This window comes from Protopterus annectens, chromosome 2.part2 (assembly GCF_019279795.1).
Source record: "Protopterus annectens isolate FY-2018-M chromosome 2.part2, PAN1.0, whole genome shotgun sequence".
NCBI lineage: Eukaryota > Metazoa > Chordata > Ceratodontiformes > Protopteridae > Protopterus > Protopterus annectens.
In genome coordinates, this window is record NC_056730.1 from 565,892,181 (window position 1) to 565,912,420 (window position 20,240).

The following is a 20,240-nucleotide window of genomic DNA, read 5'->3' on the forward strand; positions in this document are numbered from 1 at the left end:
ACTGCACAGGGTACTAGAAAACCTATCTACAGTTCTGTTCATTATCATTAGGCTTATATTCATAGCTGACTAGCCTAAGTGTCACCCTTTCACTGCCACTGTCCTCCTAAGAACCATTTAGTTAATGCTGCGTCCTTTTAGAAGTAGTACGCACAGACTGGCCTGTAGTTATCATACTCTTAGATTATGACAAGCCTGTGCATCACAGTATGTTGACCCATCTCACAAACGAACATTCACAGTTATTGGCATTTTGTTGCAACAATGGCTCATTACAACAATTCTATGTGCAGGGCTGGACTTAGGTAAAATGGTGCCCAAGGCACTGCCTACTGTTTCATCCCCCTAACACACACACACACACACACACACACACACACACACACACACACACACACACACACACACATGAGCGTACACATAGAAACATGCAAGCATCCCACAGTAGTTCCCTCTGTTTTGCCCCATCTTGGGCGCCCATGCACATTCTTTTTTTCTTCCTTTTCTCAGATTTTGCCTTAATTCTTTCACCTTTTTTAAGAAACCATAACTTTCTATATGCTCTGAAGTATATTTTAAATTCTTTTTTTGAACACTATTGTTTCATTCAATAACGGTTTGGACATAAATAATGAATACGGAAATAAATTCTGTGTTGCTGTTCAACTTTATTTTCCCTGCATCCTTTCAATACACATTTCCCGACCAAGACAGCACAATAATAACCATTTAGAAAATTACTCAATTAATTAATTAAGTTGGGACCTGAGAAGCCATAGGGTTATAGTTGCTCTGGGATGGTAACCTAAACAGAAATAATGAGTACGAAAACAATTTTTTTTTCAAGCACCTTTACTGAATTATCACTTGGCACATAGTTTGTTTATATTTATATAGAGTATGAAAAGAGTTAGTCTTATTTTTTTCTTTCAAGGAAGACATAAGTCATGCCCAATGCTTAATGTTTAAAGCTGACAAAATAGCTCACAATAAACAAGCCAATGTTTTGAGGATACACAGATTCTATCTGGGAATGCTAACTGGCTCCCTTACCCCCCCCCCCCAAAAAAAGACAGTCACTGCCTGTGCATCCCTGTGGTGTTAGATTGGGATGAAAGCAGAGGATCAAATGGCCACAGGCATGTATTTCAACTGACTACTGTCATACATATACATTGCATGCCTCATCACTCCTAAGGTAGTCACCTATATAACTTCTTGATGTGTGATTGTTGGGAAAGTGAAGCAAAAATAATTATTACAGTAATGCATTCCACTTTGTTGTTCCTAAACAGTACACAGCCTCTACATAAGCTACAGTAACTTTCTTTGTACACCTCTGAGGTCTGTGAGAAGAATAAAAAAAAACAGTGATCACACTGTCCTCAGACAAAAACAAAAGCTATAATGACCTCCTGTGTACACCTCTAAGGTTTGATTGTAATGAAAATTAAAGAAATAATGACCCCCTCACAAATCCTACAGAAACATTCTGTATACACATATTTGAACAGGGCTGGTTTTAGAATGGGTGTGTTTAGGAGCAGAAGCCACCATTAACTCCAAGTTAAAATCCATTTATACAGTCTTGGGAGTGGGGGGGGGGGGCACCAGACTTCTATAAAATCTAAGTGTCTGAATGTTCTGTGAATATATTTTATAACTTACTTTTGAAATATAATTACTTGTTAATGAATTTTTTTTTACTGATACCCAGAAGAGTAATCTATGTGTCCTCCAGAAGAGTAATGTATGTGTCCCGGCATTATTGGGTGTGAGCACAGATAAAATTCAGTGAATTTTTTGCATACACAAGCAAACATATGAAATAGCAATACTAATTTTGCATGTATTTCAGAAAATATCAACACATTGTGCAATAACGATACTGGCACACCAGATTATTGACTATTGTTTAGCGGTCAAACAACGGCAGGGGTAAGTCATTTTTATTTACTTCAGTGAGGAGTGTGATGTTATGAGGTAGTGCTATCTGTGCTAGTGAGAGTACTACATGTGTACATATGCCAGCATAGCTAGCTGGAGTTTTGTAAAGAATTTTATGTTATTGGACTCACACTTATTTGTACAAGTATTTGAGTTAAAAATATATTTGTAAAGTTACATGTGTTAAAACTGCATCAACAGTAGGTCCTACTGGACAGAAAAAATGTATGCATGTACATTAGGTTGTATTGTTGTAACTGATCAAATGTGTATGTTTTATATGAGAACCCTGGAAGGGTGGAAAGTTTGAAATTTTGTTATAGCTTTCAGATGCTGTCACAGATCTTAGCAAAGTTCTGTGTGTGTATTGGGCCAGAGTCATATGCCCAGAGGTGATGTCATCCTCTAATCAGCATCTGGTTTCTTTGGACCTCTCACAGCAGCACTTTAGAATCTGATAGGAAAGATTTCTGACAGGATATGTATCTCACACATCCACACAGACAAAGAGAGACATCATCTGGCTTTTACTGTGGTAAGACACTCAGCACACATCAGCTTGCCTTGCTTTAGTAAGTAGTCATGGAGCAGTAATTCTGTAGTTAGTCGGGGACATTTAGTGAGAATAGTTTAGTATTCTTTTCTGCATCTGTGAGAAACTATCCAACTGTATTATTTTTATATCTCTGTGGTTGAAACTTTGTTTATTGTATTCTGTATTCTCCTGTTTTCTGTTTTATTATTTATCATTCAAAATTGTAATAACTTTCATTGTGGCAGGTCCTTTAGAGAATACTTTAACATCTTGAGAGTACTTAATGCTTCTTTTAGTGACACTGTGGCAGCTCCTTGCTGCTTTGGTCACACTCTACCATTTGTACTAGTATTAATTTTACACAGTATAATTGGGTACCCTTTGTAATAGCCTTAGGGTAGTTGACTGGTGGCAGTGTGATTACCTCAGAGTCTAGCAGAGTAAAGTTTTGCTAGCTTTTCCCAGGTGTGTATGTGTGTGTGTGTGTGTGTGTGTGTGTGTGTGTGTGTGTGTGTGTGTGTGTGTGTGTGTGTGTGAAACTCAAATATCCAAGTGTGTGTGCCAGCTACTGGGAACAGGGACAAATTGCTCCAAAGTGGTTAGTGTAGAGTTTTGTGTGGGCCTGGAGAGAGAGAGAGAGAGAGAGAGTGAGTACAGCCCTAGGTTTGGAGTGTGCTCCCTGTCTGGATGTATGGGAAATTGTGCTTGGTGTAGGGAGCTGCACCTGAAAATACTGTGTGAATCTATCTTTTCTGTTAGTGACCATCCCTCACCGGATTCAGTAGTGAGGATTGAGTCTCCTCAATTGCTGGCCTGGAGTAGGGACCCTTCACAACATGCCTGTCATTGTTCCTGATTTCACAGACCATCCTTGATTTTGCCTCATAATTTTGATCTGTCCCTCATAAAAAGTTTCATTTGTTGGTAAATCATTCAGGCTTACAGATAATCAATAAATCCAAAGGTCAGAGTTTCATACTTCTTACTGTTCAAAAAATGCATGTTGATGCAAAATGTGTTATTCTATTAACTTTTTATTTTTAAGTGAATTATAGTAATATTTAAAGTGTATTCCTGATTTTGAGCTTTTATTCCTCTATTATTTTAGGCTTTTTGGCTTTGCTGAGAATTCTTGAATAAAGACGTTAAGAGTTATAGTATCTGGTGTTCTGCCAGTATTTATAAAATTATCTGAAAAAAAAAAACATTCCCAAAGATTGGAAGCATCAGCTCTTCTTAAAATCCAAGGTAAGTACTGAGATTAGTCACTCTGGGTTGCTGATCTCTAGTGCTTACTTTGCTCATGTTCATTATCAGCTTTATCCTAAAAGGGTCATAGGCTCTGTTCAGTCAAAGAGCTTAATCAGAAAATTAATGCATTTTTCCCTTAATTATCCCCAACCATCAGCAGCTTTTGTGGGGCGCCCACACAGTCAAGGATAATAAAGGGATCCTCCTACAGCCATGGGTATTATAGATATCTAAAGCTAGCTATGCTGTTAGCTTTAGTGGACAGAATGTCCACCAGTAGGATTTAACTAAGCCAGGGGCACTATGCCAGTGGTAAATATTTAATGGAGTTGTGAAGCCTGTTACCTACACAAAACACTGTTACTATAACCTGACATATCTTTGAATTTTAAAGGAGATATAAATACAATTTATTATTATCCACCTGGTTTATTAAGTACACAATATTGCTTTACTAGCTTTTGTTGGTTTGACTGCCATGTTACAAAACCTCAACACAAGATATTTTTGCTGTGGTTGGGCCAGGACAAGGGGGCCCCCAACAGCCACAGAGTTTGGTGCCTAAAGCCAGCTATGATACCTGACTCATGTTAGGATTACATGCACTTCCTTAAGAAAAAAAGAGCTGCCAGTGTCATATGTCACAGAGTATTATGTACAGACAGCTTTGAAAAGAAAGGGGAAGTGGTAGAAGAACAACTGTAGCCTTATGCTTGATCAGAGAGAATCTGATACATAGGAAAATCAAATGGAAACAAATCCAGCAAGCCTGCCTGCCCTTTGTCAGAAATTGTAGTCCATAATGCTGCTCCATCACAGGCAGCTGAGAACAGAACTAGCTCATGGGCCTGAGATACTGTCTAGCCATGGCAATGGCCACACTGAGTACCATGACTACCAAAGTAACTGTCCCAGAGGTGTTTAAATGCAGTGGACCTTTTGCTGGGAGAAGTATCTGATTACTACCATAAGTCCAAAAAGGCATATTAACCTAAAGCAAACTACCAGCCACAGACTGTCATGCAAACACCACCAACATGGTAAAACCTTCTTTAATGCTTGCTAACCCTTAAGACCAACAGGAGAAACATCTGGAAAAAGGCAAAGGAAAACATGTGGTTTCCCATACCAAGATACAAAGAAAGGAATTCTGCCTGCTCTCACAGCAGAGGAAGAAGCCCCAAAACCTCAAAAGTCACTCAAAATCTCAACTGAGTATGTTAACTCACATGTAAAAGCCTCTAAAAATTCTAAGAACACCTTTTTATGGTAGTAAATTTCTCACTACAGGAAAAAATAACAATAACCCTTCCTAAAGTACCTTCTTCACTGATATTATGGACACATATATACAGTATTGCTGTTATCTGAAAACAAAAAAACACCAGAAAGGTACTGCTTAACTGTGCCTAGTACCTTCACTTTGCATTCTTACATTCTCATGCAGTTTTACTAGAGTGAACTCTTCAACACTTAAACAGTGCACTATGGGGAGTTTGAAAACCACTAGCATCTATATATGTTCTACATTTTCTGATCAGCTTTTGCTATGTTTGATTTGGAATACTGCACAGCAGATAAAGCTGTCCTGAAGTGAAATATAAAATATTGACTACAAACATACTTTTTCTGATTTACACATACATGAAACAATATTGATATGCTGCACATTACTCCAAAGCACGTCAGCATGCTTTTAACTTCAGGCATTTCTTTTTCACAATTAGAAGTGCCATTTTCTACATTAAATACTCCACATATAAAATCAGTCAAAACTAGAATGTGTGGGTTCCTTACCTTCATAGTGGGGACCTGAATGATGGAGAAATAAGGAATGTGGGGGAACTGAAAATGGTGCAACAATAAAACAGTAGTGAATGGCATGTAGGTTTATTGGTTAGAAAAAAGCAAGTAGTTTGACATTTTGAAAAGTTTATCAGAATAAAGAAAAGTAAATGAGTAAATGCAATAAGTATATAGGGAGGGTGGCCTAATGGTTAAGGTGTTTGCCTTACAAACACAAGGTGTGGGGTTTGAGTCTTTCAAGGGATAATTGGCTAGGCTTAAAATGACTCATAAAGGCAGTTAGCTTAGTTCTAATCTATGAACCTATAACACAATGATGACTTTGGACACGTTATTTGATAATCTGAGAGTTCAATAAAGCTATGTTCAAAAATCATATGTAATATACTCTTACTTATGCTATTAATATTAAAACAACTTATGGTAATCCTACTTTAAAGTAATTTTCTTTCTTAAAAGGATAGAGACAGTGGGTCGTTTTCCAAAAGACTTGCTGTCACTGTAGATGACTACTTACCTGAGAGCAGGTTTTTTGGAATTTGGCCCCTGGTGCAAGCCTGTGTATAGACACTTAAGTGACAGTCATTTAAATGACAGCCACTTAAGTCACTTACAGCAAGCTTTTTGGAATCAGGGCAGACATACTGAGAGCAACTGTTTTGGAATTTGGCCCAGTATGCCTTACTAATTTGTCTTCTGAAAAACAACACTAGAAAGATGCTTCTAAAAGTGCTTAACATCTACAGTTCTACTTCAGCATCCAATCTATACTGGGGCAAAAGTCTTCAACAGATGAAATAGTGAGGTGTAAGCAATAAGCATTCAATAAGTGCTGTGCTCTTCGTGCGGTTTATATTTTCTGATCGGGCTCTAATGTGAGTGCCGATGTAAACACCATAACACGCTGCTTCAAACACTCATAAAGCTATTGCAGTATCGTGAACACTGAAGTAAAAATGCAAAGTAAGAACACTGGCCACTGTTACACGCAGAAATTTTCAGATGTATCTGTTTTCACATAACAAAGTGATACTAATGCCACCGCACAATGTTAACAAACAAGCCTTTTTAAGAGGAATAACCAAAAGAGCTTGTTCATTCTGAAAACTGTTTATATTATACTGCATCTCCAAGAAGTTTAACCACATTTTTGGTGTTGGTCCTCCCAATGTACAGGACATGGACTGCGAAGAAAAATGTGTACGATGCAGAAGGTCTCCTTAAATATAGGGACGTAACTCATGTTCTTTATATTTAATACTTTGTAAGAGAGAGGAGCTAAGTATGCAGTATATCAGTCAGGGACATGCACTCGGCTCTGACATGCCATACCTGTGATGCAGCCTTTGGGACACATGTATGGGAATATGCATGTCCATATGGGAAGAGTACAGGGCCCATTTGACCCAGAGTGTGAATATAGGGCACTGGGATGTTAAGGTCAAAAATAAGAGAAAAAAAATAAGGGCTGCCTGGATGATGGACTCCAATTATTTATTTTTTTGGAGAGGGGGGCCTGATGCTGCAACTTAATATAAGCTTGCCAGACATCTCTCCTGTTACTTCATACACCAACCTTGGTACTTTCCCCTTAGATTTTGGACTGTTACTGGGAAAGAAAGAGGGATAAAGAGTGATCTTGATCTGGTACTATCCCTGACAGGACTATCAGTAGGGCGAGAAGGGGATGTGGAAAGCAGCACCTTGGAGGTGCAGTGGAGTATGTGCCTACAGCATCATATATTTTGTTCTCCTCAGGCTTTTTCTAGGCCATTATCCCCATCTATACCTCTCAACTGTCCAGATTTTTGTAAAATGTCCAGATTTTTTTCCTCATATCTGTGATCTTTTCCTCGTAAAATGTGATTTTTCTGGATTTTTGTTGCGAATCAGTGAAGACTGAATTCACTAAATAATTACAGGCATTTGAGTTTTAGACTTCATATCCTTCAGAAAATGTATGGTATTATGAGACCTTTTATTCTAGCAACTTTCTAAGTTTATAAGACCAATATTTAGAATTTGTCCCTACTTTTGTGGCTTTGTCCCTCCATTATTTTTGGCTTTGTCCAGTTTTTTGTGCTAAGAGGTTGAGAGCTATGTCCCCCTCTCCCAGTGTACTGATGCTGAATATGAAGGCTTGGTGGACTGTGAGGAATGGCCTACAAAGATGTGCCTGATCTGAGCCTTAACGCATCTCCATGCCCTTGGTCATCCTGCACACCTAGCCTTAAGATAATTCTGAGTCCCAGTCTTCACCATGGCTGTTACAAAAAAAAAAAAATCACCCCACAACTGCACAGACCCTGCCCCAGAATGAGCAAGCACTTCCTCCCTACAAGCTCCATCAGTTGCCTGAGTCATTAATTAGATTTAGAGAAAAGCTTCATCCGCTTACATCACCAAAGCTGAATGGATCAGTTGTTTTTGAGACGGCTTATGGTTAGTAGTTAGAAGAGGATGAAAATCATCTAAAACAAAAAAATCCATTCATCATTCTTTATCCAGCTCAGGGTCATATAGAGCGAGAAGTGTCTTGGTAAACATTTGGCATAAGAAAGAAATATACATGCCCTACAGACATGCCAAAGGGCATTCTGAACATTGCTATTCCACCTATCCACATGCCATTGTCTTGGGGAATTATAAAAGCACATTAAATTTCCTCAAACAAAAGATGCAGTTAAACAAAAAATACAGAGCAGCTCAGTCAAATGCAGATATAACACAGCATCCTGAAAAATATGCAACAATTATATGCTTAGGTTCATAGGTAGGTACTAGGCTATCGGCCCAAGGGCCTACGTAAGTCTAGCCAACAAGGTTCCCTGGCTTATACCACCCAAGAAAGTTATTTTCCTGTGCCACTGTCGAGCAGAGACATTTAACTTGTAAAATAGACGTGCCAAAAAATAAAGAAACAATTGTAATGATAAAGTCATTTGAACATAATATACAGTTGCTGGCATTCATGAAAGATGGCTGTTGTTATGTAGGGCAACTCTGAGGTAGAAAATACATAGCAGAGCCCTACACACTTCACAAACTCTACCACTAAGAGTAGACTAACACCCCTAAGGGTAGACACATTAGTCAGGGATTTAGTGACACATGTAGATAGTAACCTGGCTTTCAGTCAACATGTGTCTAAGGTAGTAAGAAAATCATTCTGTCACTCAACTTATAAGCTAGGGCATAGCATCTAGGTCCAGGGAGGTCATTGTACCACTGTATTCAGCCCTCAACAAACACATCATTGAGTATAACACCCCTCTACGGTAAGTACCTGATCATCACATACAACTGGAATGTCCACTGAGGTTCCTCACACCAAAAAATACAGGGCGTAAACAAAATGTCCTACACAGATAGCCTCAAAGTCCTCTATACCCTGTTTCCTAAAGACTGCTGAGAGGAGATCTATGCCTGGCATACAAGTGTCCTTGGATGCCAGGCATAGACCTTTTGCATATCCGCAGAATGAACAACATTAGAACTATGAGATCTATGGACATAAACTTTGCTGATGACACAAATAGGACATGTAGGAAGGAAAGGTATGTTTCTCGGAAAAGACTTCCCATCCATGTGAAGCAGAGCCTTTCCCTAACCCTATTTAGGTATAACCTGAACCAGTGGATGGGAAATCAAAAATTCACTCCTGGTCTGGCACCTATGTCTCTGATGGACAGAGATGGCCACTGAATCATGCCCTAGTTAATATACACCTTTTATAATAACTTCTAAAGCAAAATAATTGTTGTGATATACTTGGGTTACGTGGCTAGGCTTATAAAGGCCCTAGTGGTTGTTAGCCTAGTATGAACCTATGAACCATATGCTCTGAAGTAAATGCATACACTATTGTGCACCTACAAGAGTACTGGTACTGTGACACATATAAGCTCCCACCAATATGAGCTGGAAATTCAATCAATCCCATCATTCCCATGCAGAATAAGGTTGTTCTGATCTGCCCATTGTCTTGTATACAGAGCAATGTAATATTTTGGTGCTCCATCAGCATTTAGTTCTACCATTTATGGCCTTATGTAAAAGAACACAGCCTGCTCACAATGACTTGGCCAGTTATAGCAACAAATACTAGTGTTTTGTGGGAGGGTCAGGTTTGAGTGTGTTTGAAGAGGTGTCTTTACATATGTTATAGGGCATCTAACTTGTATCTGAGTATAACTCTCAACTGCCCAGATTTTTGCCTTGTATTTTTTGTCTATTCCTCATAAAATTTGTGGTTTTCTGGCAAATCACTGAAGAATGAAGTCACTAAATAATGACATACATTTAAGTTTCAGGCTGCAGAACCTTCAAAAAATGCATGCTAACACAAATCTTATTATGGCAACTTTCTAATTTTATAAGAGCAATATTTAAAAAAAAGTCCCTATTTTTGTGCTTTTGCCACCCCCCCATTATTTTAGGCTTTGTCCAGATTTTTTGAGCTAAGAGGTTCAGAGGTATGCACTAAAATGGATTTGCATCCAAGCCCACCTACATAGTTAATAAGTGAATGAATAAATATAACATTGTGCATGACAAGGTGTAGATGAATTGCTAGATAAGGAGAAGACATTATGTATTTATAAACAATATAGAGCAGATTCAGTACTATCACATTAATGTTTTATGCAGTGTACTTCCCTTTCCTTGCTGCTACTGCACAAAGAACACAAGTAACAGTGTGGTCCAGTTTGCGACCAATAAAAGCATTGTTCTACCATGTACCTAATCTATGTTCATCAACTATGCTAATAACAGAACTGCACACTAACCAGTTTGCACAGATGTTCTATGAGAAAGTGCACTATGTTGATAAATTCACCATGAGCAGTTGCTACCAGTTCTGTTAGAACAAAAAAAAAAAAATCACACTTAGCTCAAAAAACTATGTAGAAATGACAGAATACACTAACTCTAAGACAGACCTTTTCTACATTTAGGCCTGACCTATTGCACCTTTTGCTCTCCTTTCTAGTTGCTGTTATACATTCCCACCCTTTTGTGCTGCTGGATCACAGAGAGCTGCCTTCAAAACTCATTAGCAGGATTTGAACTTAGGTTTCCCTCTTAATGGTCACATTCTAACACAAACTGTTCTTGTTTCATATCCTGAAATGTTTTGGACAGAGTAGCTGTCACCATATTTCCTAGAGTTAAAAACTATGTATGTATTTCACATGCTATATATTGTGGATGTGGAGAACTGTAGTCAAGAACTATGGGATGGCAGACTGTGAAAAGTTTTCACAAGCATTAAGTTAAGCTTAGCATCTTCAGAGCAACCTGAGGATTATGACTCTTGACTCTTTTTTTTTCTTCAAAAAAAAAAAAGCAAATGGAGCACAAAGCTGTTTTATGATACGTTTACTACATTATGGCATTCCAGTAATGTGCCTGGAAACTATTGGAACATTTGCATCTGTTTGAATAACTTGCTGACAGAAAGAAAAATTAGGTGTTTTGGCTAGAGACTGAGTGAAACAAAATTAACTCCATTTTAAGAGTGAAGATTCCTCATAAGAATTTAGATGACCACAAACCAAGATAGTTTCACTACTAAAACTTTGAAAGGTCTCTGTGGGAAAAAACATGACACCATATATTAACAGCACCGAATCTGCTTAATGTCTTGGTTTGGCTTTTGCTTTATAGTATTCTGAATCTTGACTTCAAAGTGACACTGAAGGGAAAATATTTTCTCTGTACTCAGTCAGCCTGGACTCCTACTGTGAATATCACAAAGTAAGCCGCAAGGGTAATACGTCTCAACTGCCAGTTTTCACAGAATGTCCAGATTTTTTCCTCAAATTTTTCATCTGTTTCTCATAAAATTGTTGTTTTCAGGCAAATCAGTAGCAGATTATTTAGGACTGAAGTCTGAAAATAATAACAAGCATTTAAGTTTCAGACTTTATACCCTTCAAAAAAAATTCATGCTAATGCAACATCTGTTATTCAATCAAGTTTCTAAGTTTGTAAGAGCAATATTTAAAAATAGTCCCTATTTTTTTACTTTGTCCCCCCATTATTTATGGCTCTTTCCAGATTTCTTGCTCTAAGAGGTTTAGAGGTATGACAAGGGTTAAAATCAAAAAGAGGGGTTAGAAGTTCACTTGTTACTTAATTAGTTAGGCAGGTTTACTGAGCATTTAGAGAGAGTCTGAACCCTTTGCAGTACTTTGTTATCCTGCTGAACATGATTTGGACATTTTGCACAGTTCAACAATTTCAGGCTTAAGACATGGCTGTTTCCATTCTGCAACAGATTTCTACTGTTTGTCATCTATCCTCCCACCAGTTACTGTAATGTGCCCAACTAAACCGTACATCTGACATTCTAGATGTTCTATTGAAAATTAGATGCATTTCTGATACTGGTGTAGTGACTACATAGTTAAAGAAACAGACCAAAACAAAAGTAACATGCATGTTTCTTGTTATGTACAAACTTTTTTACATTAAAAGACAGCCTGCTTTAGCTTACAGCAGGAACATATGTTTAAAACAAAGTATGCTGATTGTTTTGGAGTTATTTTTTTCTTCTTTACTAGATTATGCACAGTATGAATTAGAACCAAGGTGCAATTCAGGTTTTAGAAGACTGTTAGTAAGACAGGTGTTTCTTGTATACATTGTCACAAAGCAGTACTTTTTTTTTCAATTTCTTCTGTTTTACTCCTGCATCAAAACAAAGCATGATTTGTTACTAGCATTTTTCATTTAAATCTGTATACATATTTTATGGAACAAAATAATGTGTTATACAATTATGTAGGTTCAAAAAAGAATGAAAGTGCATCTCTTTAGTTGGAATGGAAATCTACCACACTGGGCTGCATGTATAGAAAACCCCAAGGTTACTGTAGTCTGAGGCAGAATAAATGCAATTTCCAGTTTTTGCAGCTTTCCGGCATAAGTAAACCCAGGGATGGCCGTAAGTGAAATAGAGCCTTAAGGAATGGACTCCATGGTGCCCCCTGACTACTCACGTGCCCTCCCCCCTTCCATACCTCTTCCATTGCCCCTGTTTTTCCATGTCCTGACATCTCCACAATGTTCTATTTTCTTCCTGTTTTCATACATTGCCTTACTTTTCAGCATTTTCCTCCATCATCTGAGATGCACTTTAGAGCTTTTTTCCAACCTTGTAATCCAATGCTGGCCTGAACAAAAATACTGACTAAATAAAGTTTATCTTAATTTTTTTAAGGGAAGAAGTAAGTTGTATCCAAGTTGCAATGTTCAAAGCTGATGAGAGTGTTAGTTCCAAATAACATGTGAAGGGAAATTCTTTTGAGAATACATAAATCATATCTAGTTATAGCACCTGCTTCCCTACACCCCCCCCCCAAAAAAAAAGGATAATCAGCTTCTGGGTCTCTGGTGTTAGATTCAGATGAAAGTGAAAGAGCAAATAGCTAATGTAATATATTTTAAGTTTTTGCTGTCACACATTTACATCCCTTACATCCAAAAAACGTTGTTGTCAGATGTATATATGCAGAGTGCATCATCACCCCTATCCCAAAAAGAGAGACACTTGTATACATGTCTGATATTTGATTGTGGGGAAAGTGAAAAGATAATGATCACAATAATGTATTGCAGCTTGCTGTTCCTAAACAGTGCACTGCCCCTAAATAAGCTACATATGGTCTTCATTGCACACTTTCAGTTTTGGTTATGAGAAACGTTAAAGAAATAATGACCACATTGTACTCAGCCCCAACACCCCCCCCCCAAACAAGCTATAATAACCATGTGTCCAAACCTCTCAAGAGTGACTGTGAAGAAAGTTTAACAAAGAATGACCACATTCTCTCTCTTTAGCCCCCACACAAAGAGTGACTGTGAAGAAAGTTTAACAAAGAATGACCACATTCTCTCTCTCTCTCTCTCTCTCTCTCTATATATATATATATATATATTTAGCCCCCACACAAACTACAGTGACTTTCTGTGTACACCTCTGAGCAGGACCAGTTTTAACCTAGGAGAAACCCTTTTCAGAGTTTAAAGATGGACCACTCTGCTAAGCCTGTCTCAGAATTCCCTTAAACAGGTGGGGTCTCAGAGTTGCCTGGTCCACAAGAGCTCTGAGGCTGTAGATGTTCTCTGACATATTTTCTACCTTATTTTTGAAAGATATTTTTACTGCTAGCCAGAATAGTTATGCATGTGCCCTCAATATTGTGTATGCCCACAGATAAAATTAGTGACATTTTTTACATGTGCATTCACATACTAACACTGCCTTTACAACCTAGTTCTATCACAACATATATATTTTCATGCATGCCTACATATATTAACACTGCCTCTGATAAGAAAGGTATATCGAAAGATACACTGCGCATACACACACTTACACAGCACACTAATCTACCGGTAGATAGGAGGACCACCAATTTCTTTGGGGTATTCAAGAAAACCAGAGCACTTTAGTAAACCTACACACATACAGGACATAGCAACTGCATAAAGAAGAAACCATAGCTAAGACCTTCACCAGAGAACTATCACAGTGAGATGGAAGCACTACTCAGTATGTTACTGAGTCAACAACTGCCTGCTTTCACACATATCCTGCCCAAACTGCTAAAGATAGCCACATATTGTGTACAATGCTGATTCTGTTATGGAAAGTGATAGAAATTATGGATAACTTGGTGCTCTTAGATGCAGTTTATCACCTACCACAGATGCATACACATGCAAGCATAAACTGTAAGAATGATCATTGTACATTGATATTAACAGATACAATATATTATGTGATGCTGCTCCTACCAGGTCAAATCAGTAACTGCTTAACTGTAATCAAGCAATAACAGGACTAAGTTACTTTTATCCACAAATGATCTTCTTACCCACCAGTTACAGACACTTTTTGACTGTGCTCATCTCAAATGTTTGACATTGATTTAAAAAAAAATGGTCACATCATTGTAGTCTAACTTGCTTTCCATGAATACACATCAGTCATGCAGACACAATACCAGAGTTTGTCATTCTTCATTCACAGAGAGTTACTGTACCCAGGAACTATAGCCACTTTATTGACTGTGTACATGTCAGATGTCTGATTGTGGCAAATAATAATGGTTACACAATGTATTTCAAATTTGTTTCACACAAACACACATTATCTACAGTAAAGTATCTCCAACCTATTTCACACAAGTGCACTCCAGTCCTCCAAAGTCAGACTGACTGTTTAACTTGATTGTAGCAGCATGGTCAGTTACTTTCATCAACCAAATTCCTATATACCCAACAGTAAAACATTTATGTTGACTGGGCACACCACAGATGTCAGATTGTGATAATAAATAATGGAAATAATGGCCACACTGATCTTTTTCAACTCTGTTTCATGCAAATAAGCACTGTGGCCAGCCACAATAATCTACTCCTACTTGCTATATGTAAGTATACTTTAGTCCTCCAAAGCTCTTTTTCAGTGTGCATAATTACTTGCCAAGAATTAAAAAAATTGCTATAGTTCTGAGTAAGCTGTACACCAACCACACATTCTCCTGCCATGATAGCCTTCGATTACTGCTGCTGTTTCAGCCATGGCCATCATCTCCCTGTCACCGCACTCATGATTTAGGCAACTGATAAGAAAGCTTGAAAGGCTCTCTGATTTATCATCCAGGTCATGGAAGGGATGGCACAGAAAACCTGCAAACTGAGTTGTCAGGTATGCAGTACCTCCTCCGTAGGGTACCACTGCCACAGCTGCTTTGAACAGAGGCATCACAGCAGTTTCTCAACTAAAGAAAACTAAATAAAAAATAAATTAAATAATAAATGCAGCTAGGTAAAATGAGACAATAATGCATATTAGTTAGCTTATGGCTAAGGCCACTGCAGAAGGTATCCCTGCAATATGTATAATGAAATTAGGTCACTCAATAGGCACTGACAAAAATAAAAAGAGACAAGTCATGCTTTTTGTTACATCCTGGGAAAATAACGAGACCACACGGTTCTGGAGTTGTAAGGCCGTTCTTTATTAAGAGCCTTCAGGTGCGCACCCATGCTACAATGTTCACAACTTCGCCATAGCCATACATACACCGGAAACCCCCAAGTTACCAGAGAATACAGAACCAACACTACATGTTGCTAATTGCCCAGAGCACCCCTACAGTACAATAACAGCATTACTTGCCCGATACTACATTCCTCCCCTTTTAAGCATTGAATACGCTTCCTTACAAAAGAAAAAACAAGGGAGCAAGCCAAAACAATCCCTCTAGTACTTAATTCCTAAATACCCGGCTAGTATTAAACGGTTACCCTACAATCGAGTTAGGTTGCTCTTTTAAACTAGACATGCAATTGTTACATTGATAGTCCTTCAAGTAACTAGGTTTAACCAGTGCCCACTTAGAACGGCGCAATGGTACCACCCTAGGCGACTCCGGTGTCACAGTTACCACCTCTGGTACCGGTGTGTCCATCCCTAGAACAGTTGGGTCCTTGGGAACCTCTCCTTCCGAGTCCCGGCGGTCTCCCTCGGCCCCCAAGATCGGAGATCCTCCTGCCGCTGCGAGCCCTTCTCCCGAAACAAACGGCATGTCCGGGGCTTGCAGTTCCATGGAGTCCTTCTCCTGCGCACTCCGCAGAATCTGGTCCACATGTCTCCTCACCATTCAACCTCCATTCAACCTCACCTGGTATGACAGGGGACCCGTGCTCTTGACAATAAACCCTGGAACCCATTTAGGTCCATAACTGAAGTTTCGTGTCATCACTGCATCTCCCTCCAGGAAACTTCTCTCTCTCCGTCGTCGATCATGATGTTCTTTTTGTCTCCACTGTATCCTCTCTACCTTAGCTCAGATGTTTGGATGCACCAGATCCAACGTGGATCTTAATCTCCGTCCTTGCAACATCTCGGCAGGGGACAATACCGCGGTAGACTGGGGTGTAATGTGGTAGTTGAATAACACCCTTGATACTTTAGCTGCCATACTTCCGTCTCCAGCCTTTTTCATCATCGCTTTAAAGGTCTGGACAGCCCTTTCAGCACAGCCATTTGAAGCCGCATGGTACGGTGCTGATGTGACATGTACAATGCCATGTTTTTCCAGGAACCCCTTGAACTCTTCACTCATGAAACATGAAGCATTATCTGATACAATAGTCTCGGGTAATCCTTGGCTACTGAAACTCTTTCTCAGGCATTCAATGGTCATGGTGGAAGTGGGTGTTTTGACTGGGTAGGCATCCATCCATTTAGAATGAGCATCCATTATTATCAAAAACATTGCCCCCATAAAAGGTCCTGCATAGTCTATATGAAGTCTCTGCCAAGGTCTACTCGGCCACTCCCATGGGTGTAGTGGTGCCGCCACAGGTAAGTTACGATGCTGCTGACAGGTTTTACACTCTTTCACAGTGACTTCAATGTCGTGGTCCAACTTTGGCCACCAGAAATAACTTCGTGCTAAGGCCTTCATTCAGGTGATGCCCACATGACCCTGATGCAGCTGTTGTAAAAGTGCACGTCTTCCTGGGGGCGGAATTATCACTCGTGCCCCCCACAACACGCATCCATCTTGCACACTCAGCTCTGTTTTCCTCACCTCATAAGGCCGGAAAACTGGATCAGGTTGTTGTGTTGTCCAGCCTTGCTGGACCCATTGAAACACTCTAGCCAACACCGGGTCTTTTCGTGTCCAGTCACTCAATTCCTTCGCGGACACCAACGTGATGTCCTCCATCAGCAACACTCGGTCCTCCCTTTCCTCTCGCTGGGGAGGCCCCGGTAGTGGCAGACGGCTCAACGCGTCCGCATTGCTATGGTGTTTCCCGGGCTTATAAACAATCTCATATTCATAAGCTCTCAATGTTACAGCCCATCTCTGAATTCGGGGGGAAACCATCTGAGGCACAGCCTTCATCTCGTTGAACAGTGACAACAACGGCTTATGATCGGTACACACAGTAAACTTCCTGCCATAGAGGTATTTGTGGAACCTCTTAATTCCAAACATTACAGCCAAACCCTCTTTGTCTAGCTGGGAATAGTTTGACTCTGCTGGAGTTAAGGTGCGTGACATGAACCCAATGGGTCTTTCTTGTCCATCTGGCATCCGGTGTGCCAACACAGCCCCTAACCCATACGGTGAGGCATCACATGACAAAATTAAGTCCTTGTGACTATCGTAGTGCACCAAAACCTCTGATGACTGCATTAGTTCCTTGGACTGCTCAAACGCTTTGTCTTGTTCCTCCTGCCACGTCCACAGGGTCTCCTTCCTTAACAGTTTATGTAAAGGAGCTAACAGCGTTGACAGATTTGGTAGGAACCTGTTATAATAGTTGAGTAAGCCTAAATAAGCCTTCAGCTCTGTAACATTTGTGGGTGCAGGTGCCTCTTGGATGGCTTTTACCTTGTCTGGCAGGGGGTGTAGGCCCGAGGCATCCACCTTGTAACCCAGGAACTCTGCTTCCTTTACCATGAAAGCACATTTACTCCTCTTCACTCGTAACCCAGCCTCTCGCAGTCGACTTAGCACCTCGTTCAGAGTCTCCAGATGCTCGCCATTGTTCCTCCCCGTTAACAGGATATCGTCCAGATACACAGCCACCTTCGGAATTCCTGCCACCAGTCCCTCCATTATTCTTTGGAAAATAGCTGGACTAGAGGAAACCCCAAAAGGTAAACGATTGACTCGGAACAGCCCTTTGTGTGTGTTAAGGGTGACATAGGCCTTTGACCCTTCTTCCAGAACTACTTGTTGATATGCCTGACTGAGGTCCAGTTTACTATTCACCTCCCGACAGCTTTTCAAATACATCCTCCACCTTGGGTAACGGATACTGCTCCAGCTTCGAAACTTGGTTCACTGTTAGCTTGTAGTCACCACATATGCGTACAGTATTATCTGGCTTTAATACTGGAACAATTGGTGCCGCCCATTCCGAAAACTTCACTGGTTCAATTATACCTTGCTTGGTGAGTCGCTCCAACTCAGTCTCCACTTTCTTCTTCATTGCATATGGTACGGGTCGAGGTTTGTAAAATCTTGGCGTTGCGTTTTCTTTAACATGTATCTTTGCTGGTGGACCCCTCCAGGTCCCCAGTTCCTCTTTGAACACTTCTTCGTTGTTCCCCAGCACATCTTGCAAGGCCAGCCCCTGCTGTTCTACTTTATGGAGCCGTAGACACCCCATTTCCAGCTCCTTTAACCACGCCCAGCCTAACAGATTTGGTCCATTACCTGCTACCACCATGACTGGCAACTGTTTGACTTTATCTTTATGTTTGACAGTTACTTTGGCCATCCCCAGTGTGGGAACTGTTTCACCGGTATATGTTTTCAAAGTCACTGAACAGTCCCGCAGCTTCTGAGCTTCTTTTAGCCATAACTTTCCATACTCAACCTTGGACAGAACCGTCACACTACATCTGGTATCCACTTCAAACTGCACCATTTTACCATTTAAGTCCAGCTGAGTTATGATGGGATCAACTCTTTCCCACCTTGCCTCTTCCATGTTAAACATAGTGAACACTTCCTCATCTTCTCTGGTGTTTTGATTTGCACCTTCATGCATGTGGTGAGCATACTGCCGTTGTACTTTTCGGTTTCCTTTTCTGTCCATCATACTGCTCTTTTCCTCCCCCTTTCTCGGCTGGTCCCTAGAGGGCGTTGATCGGCACATTTTCTTCACATGGCCCTTTTTTCCGCAAGCATGACATTTTGCATTTAAAAAACAACAGTTCCTTGACAGATGTTCTCCACCACACCTGTAACAGGCATACTGACCAGACTTCCCTGGTGATTTATGCTCCCCGACCACTTTATGCACTGGCAGTGGGGTAGCACCCCTGCTCCCCACCCCTTCGATGGCTCTTGGTTGTAAATCACGAATGTCTTTATTCGCCATCTCGATGGCCTGTGCCAACTTCAAGGCCTTTTCAAACGACAACTCAGGCTCCGCCAACAATCTGCGTTGTATGCGGTCATCTGCAATGCCACATACGAGCCTATCTCGTAGCATTTCTGTCAGTCTGTCCCCATAATTACAGTGTTGCGCCAGTTCCCTCAGCACTGCGACATACTCCATTACCGTTTCATTGGCCATCCTAGTCCTTGAATTTAACTTGAACCTTTGGACTATGGCACTCGGCTTCGGGTTATAATGTGACTGAAGCAAGCTCGTCAACTCCATGAACGATTTATCCCCCGGTTTATCAGGACTCAATAAGTTCCTCATCAGACTGTACGTCTTGCTGCCCACCGAGCTCAGCAATATGGCTCGCTTCCGGCCCGCATCCAGTATCTGGTTTGCTTCAAAAAAATGTTCCAACACTTCACAATACTCCTCCCAGGTCTGGGTCTGACAGTCGTATGCAACCAGCGACCCCAACATGGAACCAGACATAACCCCGGCAGGCCCAGTCTCTTCGTCGTCTGACATTAACTGCACCCCGCCTTTTCACTCGCAGCGGACTCGGAGGCATCCCATCCTCGTCGCCAATATGTTACATCCTGAGGAAATAACGAGACCACACGGTTCTGGAGTTGTAAGGCCGTTCTTTATTAAGAGCCTTCAGGTGCACACCCATGCTACAATGTTCACAACTTCGCCATAGCCATACATACACCGGAAACCCCCAAGTTACCAGAGAATACAGAACCAACACTACATGTTGCTA

General features: G+C 40.4%; 1 protein-coding gene across 2 annotated transcripts in view; it reads right to left on the reverse strand.

Annotated features, from left to right (window-relative positions):
- SH3RF2 (SH3 domain containing ring finger 2) overlaps positions 1–20,240 on the reverse strand; it is a 1,223,737-nt gene that overhangs the window by 1,148,862 nt on the left and 54,635 nt on the right. The gene's annotated exons all lie outside the window — the stretch shown is intronic.